At 45.2% G+C, this 15,927-nt stretch overlaps 2 pseudogenes; one reads left to right on the top strand and one right to left on the bottom strand.

Annotated features, from left to right (window-relative positions):
• Positions 1-3,759: 3,759 nt before the first annotated feature.
• LOC136657702 (5S ribosomal RNA) lies at positions 3,760-3,879 on the top strand (annotated as a pseudogene).
• A 9,449-nt stretch (positions 3,880-13,328) lies between these two features.
• On the bottom strand, positions 13,329-13,448 carry LOC136658243 (5S ribosomal RNA; annotated as a pseudogene).
• Positions 13,449-15,927: the final 2,479 nt, after the last annotated feature.

Genomic DNA, 15,927 nt, shown 5'->3' with positions numbered 1-15,927 from the left:
AGATACACAGAAGGAGAAAGCGGAAAAGATGATGGTGAGGGATGAAATCATCATCAGAAGAGTGGATACAGAAATTAGAAGAGTGGAAAACAGGATCTAGAGGGGACGTTGATGGAGATTGAAATAGAGAAGATGGACAGAGTAACATGGGTGCACAAAATACAAAATTTGTTGGAACAAGAAGAAGAAAACATATCCCAGTTAATTGGAAGAATGGATATACCTTATATAAGAAAGTGTGGGCTTATTGGATTCTGTTATGGAGATAAATTATTAAAGATATAACAGGAGAAAAAATGGAAAGAAAGAAAGAAAGAAAAAGAAACCTGAGGGTTAACCTGAGGGTTAAAGAAAATTGGAGGATTTTATTTAGTTAATAACTGGTTTAAATTTACTTAAAAAACAAATACATATGAAATTGATATATATGAATTAGAATGAATTAGAAAAAATAGCTGGAAATATTAGCGTGTGGATGAATTGTTTTATAGGTGGTTATTATGTTAAATGATAAAAAGTGAATATTTAGAAAATATATTATAGGGAATTAGGAAAAATCTATTATATTTGATATAAGAAATATATAAATGAGTAGAAGAGTTAGAAGTAGATGGAAGAATTGTTTTATATGTTGTTATATTTTGGTAATTAGATTATTTTGTTTTAATATTAATGAGTAATTGAAGTAAGTTTATGTTTGATAGAAAGTGAAAATTTAGAAAATATAGTACAGGGCATTAGGGAAAATTTAGTATATATTATATAAATAAATGGATAAACTAATAAGAAGCAGAAGTAGATAAGTAGTAGATTAGGAGATAAAGTATGATTAATGAGTAATGGGATATGGTATTTAGCACTCCTAAATGTATGTTATATGTTTGTGTGTGTTAATTAAAAATAAATAAATAAAAATAAAAAAAAACAATTTAGCTGACCTGCTTACAATGGCATTTTTTGGAATACTACAACTGCTCATGGAACAAAACTATCGGGAACAGAATGTTCGCAGACTACCTTCTGTAACAGAAGAGAAAGTTGTCAGTAGGGTAAGGAATATAACCTCACATAGGTCCTAGGAACAGGAGGAGATGGGTAGTGTGGTCTGAGAACTGGGAAGCTAAGTGGTAGCCCAATCCTAACTAATGATGGCTACACTGCATCCCACAGGGAAATTTAGGCTGCTGGAGGTCTCTTTGTATGAGTCAACTCAAATCTGTGCCAGCTGTATCACTGGCACAAAACCAATATGCAAACAGATTGGGCCCAGGAAGGGGGATAGGCTATGGTGTGCACCAGCATTGCCTCCCCCTCTTGGGCCTGATCTGACCTCCTCCACCCTATTGCACCACCTCCCCTCCCCACTGTCCCCCCACCCCAGAGCCAGCCATACCTGGTCTGGCAGGCATCCTTCTCTTCACCAGTGCACACAGGAAGACTCCAGCCTTCCCGCTGGTGCACCAGCTAGTAGTGCTGTTGCAAAGCTCTTTATGGCGCTTTTGAGACAGTGCGCACCAGTGATCCACTGGCATGCCAGTTGGATAGGATTGGGCCATCAGAAGAGATCCCAGGCTGGAGAGAAACCAAGGAGTAGGAAGTCCAGAAACAGGGCAGGTAGTGGGATCTGAGGGAAAAGCACAATCTGGGAGAAAGAACAAAGAATAGTCTGTATGTTGTTGGCAGCAAAGAGAAGGGAAGGGAAGTCAAGAGGCAAGGAGTCTTATGAAGTGTCAAGAGGTTGAAGTTACAAATAGACTAAAAAAAAAACTGGGATCTGAAGAATTCAGTTCCCAACACAACCTCTGGGAAAACCTAAGACTGGTGTAGGGGCTAAACATTATTGGTAGAAACAAATTGAACAGGTAAGAAAGGTTGTGAAATTCTGAGGAACTCCAAGGCCAAGAGTGAGGGGGTACAGGACGGCCAGGGTCTAAATGCAAAGAAGACCCCTATATGTTTCAGGGAGAAATCTACCACCATGTGCTTTTCCCATAATATTGCCTTGTGACTTGGCAAGCATAAGGAATCCTCAGGGATCAAGAGGCAGTAGGATGGGACAAGGCATCAAAGTCCACATTTGGATTCAAACACACCCACCAATGAGTTGGCTCAAATCTAACCACAGTGAAGGGGCAAAACTGTCTTTACTGTGGTTTTGTTTGCAAATTAGATGCGTATTTGTCAGTCCAATGAGGGGGATGAACAACATGATCAGAAATAATGATAGCCCCATTCCGTCGTGCCAGTGGTTCCCTAACATACCTGAGTCATGCTGCTCCTGCAGCTTCTTCTTTCCAGCTAAACCAGGCACTGCCATATGGTTCTCAAGAACTCCCCATGAGACCCAAGATGGTGGCACCCAAATCCCATGAGATTTGAGTGCTGCTATCTTGGATCTCATGAAATCTTGCGAGATCCATGGCAGTGCCTGACTTAACTGGGAAGAAGAGGTTGTGGACATCCTGTAGTGCCCCTGTGAGTGTTCTGTGATACCCTAACGTGTCCCAACACGCTCTTTGGGTATCCCTGCCTCACACCATTGTCCCAATCTGAATTTGGATTCCTTGTGCATACTACGGTACTTACTGATGAAAAAAGAAGCTCATCAGCCCTAATAACGGGCTTGATTGTGCTTTGGTGCAAGAGCAATCAGGTATAAAGAGAGATCCCCTGCTCACAAGAGCTTCTCCAATTATTTCAGCAGAGGGGACACTGTTTTGTACCCATAAAGGGATCTGGAGCACTGCATGAACACATTTCATGTAGGCTTTGACTGTACAAACAGTTCTTATTCTTATTTTCAGAATAGTTGTTTCATTTACAAACCAATGGAGCATGACAGGAGTCAGGTGTTGTAACTACGAGTATTAAAACCACATGTTAGCATTGGGTGTGTTGTTCTCTTGAGGGAATTTTTTGTGATGTTGTGATCATTAGTTGTGTGTGTTTTCCTTAAAAAGACTGGGTTTTGGGTTGTTTTTTTTAAGATTCTACCAGAAATTATTGTTCTTGGCATCCAAAATGTTACTTGGGGGCACTTCTCAGCTGCTTGTCATAAGATATATTTCAAGCCAAATTTGTGATCTAGTGCAATTCCCTCAAAAGCAGTGTTAGTATGTAATTCAAGCAGTATTTCCAAAAGGAAATATTGCTGGGAAACCCAAGAAAGAGTCAGTACCGATTTTGCTGCTGTGATGGTTATAATGGATTTTAGCTCTATAAAAACTCTCTTCTGTGTATTGTCCTACACTGCTTTTCACAAAGGCATGAAGCACTTTGTCTCATCTATTTTAATATATCTGCCTCCGCAAAGCTAATGCGGTGCTAGGAATTGCTTTCTATGGTATTTCATGTTTTATTGATACAGTGCACAATCTCTTTATAACGTCATCTGAAGTATTTCAAGGCGGTTGAGAGGCTAAGTAAAGAAGGGAAGGCTGCCATCCTCCACCCCAGAGCTTTCTCGACATGAGCGCATGAATTTCTCCTGGACTGGTTCCGCCCTGAAATTGTGACTGCCACTAGTGTTCTTCAGAGAAGATTGCAAGAAGTACAAACTCTTGAACCCGAAGAATAAAACAAAATGGTATCTAGGAATAATATCAGAATGGTAGTTTCTAGCTCTGCTGTATAGGACTGACACCAGCACATGTGACAGTGGCAGCCATGTTCTTCACATCACTCCTGTTCATAGTAAGACAGTGAGGAGAATAAGTGAGTGAGGAGAGCTGATCTTCCCCACATGCCCCTTACCTTAGTTTCAGCAGCAACTGTTACCCTGCACATGCCTGATCTCGTCTCATCTCAGAAGCTAAGCAGGGTCAGGCCTGGTTAGTATTTGGATGGGAGACCGCCTGGGAATACCGGGTGCTGTAGGCTTATACCATGATCTCGGAAGCTAAGCAGGGTCAGGCCTGGTTAGTACTTGGATGGGAGACCGCCTGGGAATACTGGGTGCTGTAGGCTTATACCATGATCTCGGAAGCTAAGCAGGGTCAGGCCTGGTTAGTACTTGGATGGGAGACCGCCTGGGAATACCGGGTGCTGTAGGCTTATAGCATGATCTCGGAAGCTAAGCAGGGTCAGGCCTGGTTAGTACTTGGATGGGAGACCGCCTGGGAATACCAGGTGCTGTAGGCTTATACCATAGTCTTTCCAGACTGAAGGTTACCAACCAGTGGGACTGGATTTTGCCATCCTATAGGTAGTGAGGGCACTAGGGTTGGTGCCAACCAGTGCTCCAATGGCCCCGCCCCTTCCAGCCTTGCTCCAGCCCTGCCCTCTCATGAGAATGGGTCCAGCTTTGCAGACCAGCCACTCACCATGGTACCTCTGGACTGGCTGGCTTGCCATGCAAGTTATATTGGTGTCACCCCCTCCTGGGGTGTCACCCGGTGTTGTTCACATCCTCTGCATTCTTCTGATGATGCGACTGCCTGTAGGCTGCAATCCTATTCACTCTTTCCTGGGAGTAAGCCCATTAAACATTGGAGGATTTACTTCTGAATAACTTTCTTAGGATTCGACTCAGGTGTATCTGTGCAGAACTCAGCAATTACCACATACAAAATACTACCTGTAATTATACCTGTAAACATAAAAAAGTTAAAAGCATGTAGGGTTGGTAACAATCATCCTGTCTCCAGGAATACTTATTACCCCCCAAATACACCCAAAACACACCCTAGCAGAACTCCAGTTCCTGAAAGAAGTACATAATACGAGGGAAAGGCAAACTCTGTTGTAAATTTAAATGTAAATGTAAATCTATTTGTAAATTTAAAAGTTTAGCATAATTTCCCTAACTCCAGGCCATTGACTCAGCAGGGAGCAATAGTCACCTGTCTCCTTCTTTCCTTAAACTGTCTTCTCAGTGACTAGTCCTCATTGTCATTAAGCAACTTGTAAGTGTTGAATGTACCTGAATGGGCTTGCTTTCTTCTTCTTCCTTCCCGATCTTTTCTTCTTTTCCTTTTATATCACATCTGTTACACTGAAAGCAGTGGTTAGGCCTTTTTAAGCTTTGTGAAGCCTATAACATTTCAGTCAGTTCATAAATAATAATCTATTCTGGTCACAGAAGCTGAAGCTGCTACTCAAGAATTTGTCTTCTCTTTTGGCAATTATGAGCATTTTGCGTGTTTGGGGTTGTTTTATTTAGTGGATGAAGAGAATTGTTCAGAAACACATGAGTTACAGACACAGCCTAGATAAGTTATTTTCAACCTCTTTTGTCACACAGCACACCGACAAGGTACTAAATTGTCAAGGCACATCATCCGTTTTTTTGACAATTGACAAGGCACACCGTACTGCTGGTGGGGGGCTGACACCCCCGAATGGCCCTACGAATAAATGATCCTCCCCCAAACTCCCAGGTCACACTTGTAGACCATTTGTGGCACGCCAGAGTGCCACGACACAGTGGTTGAAAATGGTTGGCCCAGATACTTAGTCTGGGTTAGCTGCTATCACACAAGTTTCTCCTTCATCATCAACTCTAGGAAAACAGTTAAGGCTGCAGAACAGCCTTGCAGACAAACAGACAAACAGTTATTGTCTGCAAGTTGATAAATGCAGACAATAGGCCAGGCGGGGACTTCAGTTTGTGTGGGCACAGTCCACATGTTGTGGGGGGGCCAGAATGTGCTGACAAGCCTCACCCCCTGCCCTCCCCACCATACGCAGGGTATTTGCTAAGCAGGCAACCGCCACCTAAAGAGATTGGGCATCCAGTTACAGGAGGCATCTCTTCCCAGGCACAGTGTGTTGTCTATGCAAACACTGTACAAATGAGATGCAGGGACTTGGGGATGCATCACCATGGAAGCAGAGCTTGTCAGCGCACTCTCACTCCCCCCCCCCATCACGTGTTGGGCTCCTGTTGAGATGAACATCTGCACAGGGCTTATGTCATGAGCACAGAACAAACAACTGGAAAGACTGCCGTCCTCTAAGGCCACCACAATCATCCACACAGCGAAAAGATTTATTTTCTTCTCCTTTGGTATTTACACACCTACTTTATGAGAGAATGTGGTGTCTTGGAAAGTCTCTTCCAGTGGTAGTAAGTAGGTGGCCTTCATGTGCCTCAAGCAGTTTTGGGATTGTGTCCACTGTCATACAAAGGGATTGGCTGGCACTCTGAACAGGCCCCAACTCCTCATGTAGTCTGTAATCCTCTCATATGGAATTTTTAATTCATTGGAAATGAATTTAATTCAAAGGAAAATTCTTTTTCCTTTCTTTCAGATGTCACTTTGGAACCCAAATGATAATACACCCTAAGGAGGTGTTCCAAAATCATCCAATTAAACTCACTACAGGAGTTCCCCTTTTTTCTTTGGGTAATTATACTTACGTTGTTGATGCAATGCATAGGAAGAATTCAGGGCATATCGTACATGTCTGTGGAAATGTGGCAAAACTCCACTTAGAGTAGCATCCTTAATGGTGGTTGAGTTGTGGTTTTGTTTTGACATTTAAATGACTTAGGGCGTAATCCTAACCAACTTTCCAGCACTGAGGTAAGGGCAATGCAGCTCCGAGGTAAGGGAACAAACATTCCTTTATCTTGAGGAGGCCTCCATGACTGCCACCCAACTGCAGGATGCAGCAAGCAGCCCATTGGCACAGCTATGTCAGTACTGGAAAGTTAAGATTTGGATCTGAGGGCCCAATCCTAAACAACTTTCCAGCACAGGTGCAGCTGCAATGCAACTTCATGGTATGGGAACAAATGTTCCCATGGTTTGAGGGAACATTTGTTCCCATACCTTGAGGAGGCCGCTGTGACTGTACCCCCAACAGAGGAAGCAGTGCGTACCCCATTGGCATGGATGCTCTGGCATTGGAAAATTGGATGGAATTGGGCCCTTACAGCACAAACTTGTACATCTTTACCCAGAGGTAAGCCCCACTATGTTTAATGGGCTTACTCCCAAGTATGTCTGTTTAGGATCACTTCCTCAATTGGCAAAGTTTTGGTGAACTCAGGTTTTCTCATGACCTTCCAAGTTGCTTGAATGAAGAATGAACATTTGCTGTTAAAAGAAAGCTGCAATTATTCATGTACTGAGGGGGAGAATAAAACCAAGCAAAGGGAATTATGGTGTAAGTTTGCTCAGTCTATTTTTATGTATATTTTATACATATAAAAGTGTGTACATGTGTACATTATGTTGGAGCTTTTCAGTGTTCAAAAATGCAGGCCATAGGACAAGCAAAAACAATGCCTTATCTTCTGACGGGGTACTTGGGTGGGGCCAGGTGTGGGATCTAGCTGACAGTCAGGGCCTAGGAGAGGGGAGTAAAGGGGATAATTTGTACCCGAGCCCAGGGTCATAAAGGGGGCCCAGGAGCCAAAGGATGGGGCCCAGAAAGCTAGGTAGTGGGGGCTGGGGAAGGTTGGGTCACATAAGTAACCCCGCAAGTCATCAGGCTATTCAATTAGGGGTGCCTCATTGCGAGGAAATAATTGAGGGTTGTTTTTGCTTTTTGTTTTTGCAGATGATAGATAGATAGATAGATAGATAGATAGATAGATAGATAGATAGATAGATAGATAGATAGATAGATAGATAGATAGATAGATAAAATATTGTAAATAAAGTTGTAGCAGAGAATGCTAAATCGTTTGAGGATGACGGCTTCAATGCATATGACAGCTATTTAACTGAAAACCCTATTTTCTATTTCTTCCAAAGTCTGACCGACCCTTTGCTTCCAGGTGTTATCATGGCCATCTATAAGAAAGTCATCATCATTGCTCAGATTATCTGTGAGAGGTCATGAACTGTTGCAATCCGTGTTTTAGGGCCCTGAACATCTTAATTCAGTGCTGACTCCGCTGCTAATCCGCTGAACCCGGGCATACGGGTTGCAAAGAAAATCAAACAAAGACTTTGAAACTTTCTTTGAAGATCTGCAACCAGAACTCTTGTGTTTGGGGTAATTACCAGCTAATGTGCAGTTAAGTATTTATAACTACCTTATTTTTCTTATGACTCTGCAGTAATTGCGTGTTTATTGTGAAGGAAATCGGAGAGGTTATGCAGTCATATTATGTACCTCTAATCATCAGGGCCTCCCACATGGGACTAATGCAACCAAAGGAAAGAAACCTGTGTTTGACCCTGGAGACCACCTAACAGCATCTTTGCATACGTCACACGGGCAAATTAGAAGCTCCCTTCTACCATCTGGCAATGGCCAAGTTCTTCTGCCAAGCTGAATTGACTGCAGAGTTTCTTCACTGCTCTCAGGTCCTGGTATACTCTTTTCAATTCCAGGGTGTCATGGTTGAAGAGAGCGTTTTGAAGGGCCATTGTGAGTGCAGGTCCTTGAGTGTCCACACTTGTGCGGCTTTCCCACCTCATCCATTTCTTTTCAGACCAGTGACGTTACTCAAGTGTCCAGGCTTGAGAGGGTTTTATTCAGCATGCAGAACCATACCAGTATAGAGCGTTTCAACCAAAGATGGTAAGAAACCAACAAATATATAATTCTAAACTCTCTTCCTCAGCTCTTCTAGGATCGGTGTTTTTGCCCTTCAGTTCTGGGCAGAGTCGGCCCAACCATGAGGCCAACTGAAGCAGCTGCCTCAGGTTTATTTATTTATACAGGTATTTATATACCGCCTTTCTTTGGTCATCAGATTTCTCCTCAGACTTTAATCCAAGGCGGTTTACATAGGCAGGCTGTTCTAAACCCCCGTAGGGATTTTTTACAATTGAATAGTTCTAGTCTTTAATAGAACTCCTCTTTCCAGCTGGATTCCTTCCCGGTCTGACTTCTCTCTGGCCCTTCGCCTCCCACGCTCCACTTGACGGCAACTCCTCTCTGCCACCGAGGGTCAGCTCATCAGTATATCAGCGTGTCTTCAGTTCTCGGGTACTTCCGGTTGTTTCGAACTGGCAGCCTCAGATCCTCAGGCATACCAGGCGGCAGCTCTACCAACTGAGTTGCGGATTAATAGGATGCACCCTACCTTGCTTGCACTGGGCATGCTGCCTCAAGTGTTAGGAAGTCTGCATATGTGTCAAATTTTCAAATTTGCCCCATATATCTGAAGGAAAGTTTTAGTGACTATAGGTGTTGTGATGGACTCATTCCCTTTTGAATACACTGGATACACAGCTACTTAGAAATAAAACTTCTCCTATGATGACCATGAAAGCAACATAGGCAATCACTTTCCAGATAATCAGTCTGGGGAAATCCTATACACACTTTCCTAGGAGTAAATTTAATTGAACACAATAGAACTTGCCTCTGAGTAGGCATGCCTAAGATTGTGCTGATAGTCTCTTTAAAGAGGGTTCACCTTCTGCCTCCCTGTTAACTCAGTTAAGCTGTAACCATTAAAGAATGCCATTGCCTGGAGAGTTATTCCTGTCTTGCACCATTTGCCTGTAGTAATTAACCACACACCTCAGCCGTGGACCTCCGCAGCCTCGCGCCCAGGGCAAAGCTCCGTGATGGCGCCCCCCAAGGGCTGTTGTCGCCCCCCCCGCACAGATATCCATCTCCCCCTACCCACCAGAGGCTCACGGAGCCTCACGCAACCTCCTCCCACGCCGGAGAAACCTCTGTGAGGTTCCCCGCGCTATAAACTGTGCTTCTGGCAAACCGGAAGCACAGTTTCCGCCTCCATTGGGAGCCTCAGAGAGGCTTCCATGGGGTCCTCGTGGCCGGTGCCTGGGACATTTGCCCAATCAAACCCAATGGTAGACACGCAACTGACACACCTGAAAGGTCCAACTTGAAAAATTGGTCTCAAATCTTCACGTTTTGGACCCGCCCAAGACTTCCTGACTCTTGAGGCAGCAGCACTATCTGAGAGCCAAGTTGCCCTGGTGCTGTGTTCAGACAACCCCGTTCCATTCACAATCCAAAGACCCCTGCACAAAGCTGGCACCAAGGATCAGTAACCCCAACCTCTCTCCTTTCTATCTTGTCTCCCCAGTGGGGCAGGGGCTATCAGATAGCCTGCAGGAGGTAAGTTTAAAAACTTTTGCTTTAATTTTTTTTACCTCATTTCCTATGAATTTCTTCGGACATCTTTGGTGGTATCTGCCCGAAGAATGAAAAGGGGCAGAGAGGTATCCTTTTGAGGGGATAAGATCTGGCATGCGTGACAACCACTAGATTCCCCTCCCTCCCCAACATGCCCAGTTCCTCCCCTAATATGTCCCATCACGCCCTCTCCCTGCACACTAACTGCCCCCTGCACTGGCTTACCTGCTCCGGTGCAAGCCACCAGCCCCATCTAATGCTGCTGTTGCTTTGGGGTGCCAGCTTGAAAATAGCTTCCAGCAGAGTGCTCCGTATGTCCTTGGCAGCTGATGTATGACATTGGGGCAGTGTCTCACTGCCATAAACCCACTGATAGGATTGGACAGTATGGGATTGGGAGGAATAGTCAGGCAGGAAGAAAGGGCCCAAAAAAAGGTCCTGTGTTTGAATACTAAGAAGTTAAGTGTTTTCCACTGACCATTGAAGAGGTAAGTCGCAAATGGGCATGAACATCTTTCCAGTATATAGATGGATGACTGCATTTATGATCTCCTATCTATGTGGACTCTTTGCTCACAACAGGAAAGGAAACTGAACGCTTTCCACATGTGCAGCCTCTGATGCATCCTCGGCATCACCTGGCAGGATAAAGTTCCAAACAACACAGTCCTGGAACGAGCTGGAATCCCTAGCATGTATGCACTGCTGAAACAGAGACGCCTGCGTTGGCTTGGTCATGTCGTGAGAATGGATGATGGCCGGATCCCAAAGGATCTCCTCTATGGAGAACTCATGCAAGGAAAGCGCCCTACAGGTAGACCACAGCTGTGATACAAGGACATCTGCAAGAGGGATCTGAAGGCCTTAGGAGTGGACCTCAACAGGTAGGAAACCCTGGCCTCTGAGCGGCCCGCTTGGAGGCAGGCTGTGCAGCATGGCCTTTCCCAGTTTGAAGAGACACTTGGCCAACAGTCTGAGGCAAAGAGGCAAAGAAGGAAGGCCCATAGCTAGGGAGACAGACCAGGGACAGACTGCACTTGCTCCCGGTGTGGAAGGGATTATCACTCCCGAATCGGCCTTTTCAGCCACACTAGACGCTGTTCCAGAACCACCATTCAGAGCGTGATACCAGAGTCTTTCAAGACTGAAGGTTGCCAACTAACTAAATATCTATGTGGACTTGACTGGTATGGGTAGGCTTTGAAAACAAACACATGAAAGAAAGAGGAACACAGTGCTTTGTAAGATACTGTACTGCCATCTTGTGGCTTTTAACTATGATGGTCTTTAGGTAATATGAATTTGTGTCAATGGCTCTAAGTTGTAGAACAGGGTTTAGCTGCAGGACTACAAACACCTGCAGAGCTTGTCAAATCAGAGACCACAGCAAGCATGTCCATGAGAAACAATGGCTTTCTTGTACCACCTTCAGGTCTCTGAAAAATTATAACCTCTGTACCCAGCCAAAAGAGATAAATTGCCAATGAAGGCTACATTTCCTTGGTGAAATGCAAATGAAAGTCAGAAGGTTCACTGAGTAATTAAAATAGCTGGATGCTGAAAGTTTTCTGCCAAATTCTGCAGTGACCATAAATGTATGTTCAATAACAATGCACAACTTTACATAATGACGTTTGCATAATGAACTTTACATAAAGAGAGCAAGGGTGGTGTAGTGGTTTGGGAGGTGGACTTAGACCTGGATCAGGGGTGTCCAAACTTTTTGGCAGGAGAGCCACATCATCTCCCTGACACTGTGTCAGGGGCTGGGAATAAAAAAGAATTAATTTACATTTCAAATTTGAATAAATTTACATAAATGAATATATTAGAGGTGGAACTTACATGAACAAATGAGGGTCTTGCAATAGCTCAAGGCCTATAAAAGGCCTTGCACAAAGCAATGCCGGCCTTTCCTTCGCTGCCACTGCTGCATCACAGATGTGAAACACCAAGTAGTGGAGGGAGTCCTCGTCCCACAGTTCATGCAAGAGGTTGAACATTCTGAGAGCAGCTGCGTCAAGCCAGTGTGGGCTCCAACAAGTCTCCGGAGGGCCAGAGACTCATTGGAGACTGGGGGCTCCCTGTGGGCCGGATTGGAAGACCTCAAGGGTCGCAAGTGGCCCCCGGGCCAGGGTTTGGGCACCCCTGACCTAGATGATCCAGGTTCAAATCCCCCCTCGGCGTCAAAGCTTCCTGGGAGACCTTGGGCCAGTCACTTTCTCTCAGCCTCACCTATCTCACAGGGTTGTTGTTGAGGACAAGAAGGAGGGGAGGAGCAGCTGTGTAAAACCGCCCTGAGCTCTTCGGAGGAAGGGCAGGATAAAAATGTGAAAAATAAATAATAATTTGAGATTAGTCTCAAGCATCTGAAGAACTTCCGTTGAGTTGACATGGGGATCATTAAAGACTATGTCATGCACAAAGAGGAAGGGTGGAAGTGTTCAAGGTCTGACAACTTGTGACAAAGGAGGAAAAGGAGATTGATTGAAAGGCGGTCACACCCATTTGTTTGTTTTGCCTACACAATAGTTCAGTGCATGATTACCTGGTATCTCCAGTTACATTTAGTGCCTTTCCTTCAGGTTCCTCCTGTCATGTGACCTCCAAGGTGATCATCTATATCTCCTCTCTTCCATCCTGTCTCTCTGCTTCCCCCCCGCCCTCCGATTTTGGAAACTATGAAGTGTTGTTATATGTTTCTAGGCAATTCTCAGTTTGTCAAAAGCAAGACCATCATAGAGGTGTGCAGGGAGTGCAAATATTTCAGACAACATGTCTGGTGATATATCTGCTGGTTATGATTACATACATCTGAGGCATGAAAAATAACCATTTAGGCTGTGCACATGATATTGTACTGTATTCTGTGTGGTCGGGTACAGGAAGAGGTCCATCATGGGGCTGACACAGTGAGCTCTTACGCTGGTTGAGACAAACCCTAGTGATGCCTATGCCACCATATTCACTGAAATTTCTTTGCAACCCCATTCCTATCCTATGCACATACAGTATGTGACAAGACTCTCTGCACACATCTGTGCCCAAAATCATGCTTGCCTGCATGATTGAGGGCTCTGCATAACAGAGCCAATGCACATATAACTTGTTTTCCTGTAGAACCCGTTAGCAAACACAAATAGGCTGAGAATGGGTCTGGCATTACAATCCCTCACATATACATTCAGTGTCCCTGAACTAATCATCTGAAAATGAACTAAGACATCTAGCATACATCCAGGGGAGATTTACAGTCAAATGTCACATTCAGAACTGGTTGGCAACCTTCAGTCTCGAAAGACTATGGTATAAGCCTACAGCACCCGGTATTCCCAAACGGTCTCCCATCCAAGTACTAACCGGGCCTGATCCTGCTTAGCTTCCGAGATCAGACGAGATCAGGCACATGCAGGGTAACAGTTGCTGTGACACAGTTTAGTCCCAGTGATTTTAAACTGCACCCATTTATTGTGTTGGTTCAGGAAACCAAGATCTGTTCAGTCTATTGTTTTCCAACCCAGTATGGCTTTGAAGTTTTGTTTCTGAAGCATGCGTTTGGATTTAGGATGGGGTTGCTCACATGGGGAGCCCAGCCTAGAAAGACAAGATGGAAATAGTTTCAAATGATTTTAGGCAATGGAACAAAACTGCACAAATTGTGAGAAAAGGCACTTTATAAAGAAATATGAATCATAGAGTTGGAAGGTTACTACAAGGTCATCTAGTCTAACCCTCTGCTTGTAGCAGGAAATCCTCTTAGAGCATGTCCAGCCAGAATCTCCTCTCTTGCACTTTGTACCCATTTGACTCTATTATTTGAAACCACTGGGTTTATAAGGCTTATGGGATGCGCATGTCCATACACAGCTAAAAAGCACATTTCTGCAGGTTCACAAAGCACCCATTTATTCTCATTTCAATTTTCTGCAGAAGTGTTTATGGATGACTATTTATGAATGAGTTTGATCTTGAACCATCATTATTTCAAAGAATGGCTAATTTCTGCCTGCACAACATTGCAGTCTTCTTAGGAAACAAACAGATTCAATAACATGATACCAAGTCAGTGTCAAACCAAAAGCCCATTCCTTTTGCAAACCCAAATGTGAGGTTTTGTACATGGACGCACACTGCTAACGCTCTTGTAACACTGCAGTCTTGCTGTGAATTATAGCCATATGCTTGCCAGTTTTAAATATCACCTTTGAGAAAAGGGTTTTCACAACCCTAAGCTATCAAATTATGCCATCTGCTGTCTTGAATGAACAGTATACAGGTCCACCTGCATTTCCCACGGATTCGGAACTGTGGATTGCTTTATCTCCAGGTCCCCCAAACCCACAGGTGGACAGACCTGGAGCCTCTGGAGGTGGAGGTAGCCATATTCCCCTTATATCTGTAGGATCTTCTGAATGCTGGTTAGACTGCACCTGGCCAATGCAGCACTCAGAAGGCCTTCAAAATCCTCTGGAAGGGCTAGAAGGTAACTTCTGGTTTTAAGAAAAAAAAACTCCTGAAAGTGATGCTTTAAGGCCTAAAAAGGCCTTTGGAGGGTCAGGGAGGGCTTCTCCGGCACTCCAAAGGCTTTCTAGGCCTTAAAATGCATGGCCCCACATCACTCAAGAGCCTTGGGAGGTGAGGGGAGCACAGCTCCCCGGAGGCTTACAGGGGGCCCTGGAAACCATGGGTTTCAATACCCATGGTTTTTCTTACCCATTATGGTTCCTGGAACGAAACTCCCAGGGATAACAAGGGCAACTTCTAAAACAGTAGCCCTCCCCCGTATCCGGAGACTCAGTTTCCATGCTTTCAGGTTTTGCGGTTCACAAATCTCACTACCACCACACTCATGACTGACTGTTTTTGTTTGCCCTTCTGACATTGAGTTGTATATTCAACTGGCAAACATTTCTTACAGCAAGCTATTCTTAGCATTCACAGTGGCCATTTTGAAGCCACCCTGAAGCTATCCACAGCCATTCTGAAGTTACCTATAGCCATTATGAAGTATTCTGCTGCCAGTGTCGTTCTGGCGGCCTCCAGAATGCCTTGCAGCAGCTCAGAGCCCAATTCTGTACTTGGCGGCACGGTTCTGTGCCGCCGAGCAATGTCGCAAACGTACTGTAAGGCGAGCCTCACCACGAGCCTCTCTGCCGGGCTCCCACCTGTGCTAGCTCACCGCCAGCCGATGCTGGGCTAGCGTGGTGCGGTCGGCAGTTTCCCGGACCACTGAGCCATGGCACGGTATGCGGGGGCGGGGGCGGGGAGGAGGCGTTCCAGGGAGGGGGGAGGCCAGTGGGGGCGGAGAGAGGGCGGGGAGAAGGCGTGACGGGGAGGCATGATGCGGGGAGGGGGGCGGGCTGGAGGCATGCCTGGGGGAGGGATGGGAGGCGGGTCCGCGGAGCTCCGCTCCGCAGAATCCAAGGTGCTTGTGTAGGGCTGCGTGCCCTACACGAGTGCCTTTACCTTACCACCAACCTTTTGGTCGATGGTAACATGAGTAGCCCCATTGCGGGGCTGCTTACCTTACCTTGGAGAAGGGGACAAAAGTCCCCTTCTCCCCAGGCGCCTCCCGCAGTAGCCCAGGAGACGCAGAATCCAGCAGTAGCCCTTCTCGGTGCCACCGAGCCTGGGCACCCCAGGCAGCTCAGGACTGGGCTGTCAGTTGGCACCCTGGAATGCTATGAAACCACAACCATTAACGGTTTGCTCCCAAATTCTCGCTAACACAGGGGGAACTCTTAAGGGGAACAGTATAGAGATCTTGTTTTTCTGCTTCTTGCACAACAGTAAGTACAGGGTTCGCTGCTATCTGTGGTTTTGGGCATCCACAGCAGCAGTGGGAACATATCCCCTGCGGATAAAGGGGGTTATATTATTCAGTTTTGTGAAATTATAACAGTTTAATGT

The sequence above is a fragment of the Tiliqua scincoides genome, chromosome 7 (genome assembly GCF_035046505.1).
Source record: "Tiliqua scincoides isolate rTilSci1 chromosome 7, rTilSci1.hap2, whole genome shotgun sequence".
In the NCBI taxonomy this organism is placed as follows: domain Eukaryota; kingdom Metazoa; phylum Chordata; class Lepidosauria; order Squamata; family Scincidae; genus Tiliqua; species Tiliqua scincoides.
The sequence above is the reverse complement of the archived record's forward strand: the minus strand, read 5'-3'. Positions and strand labels throughout refer to the sequence as shown.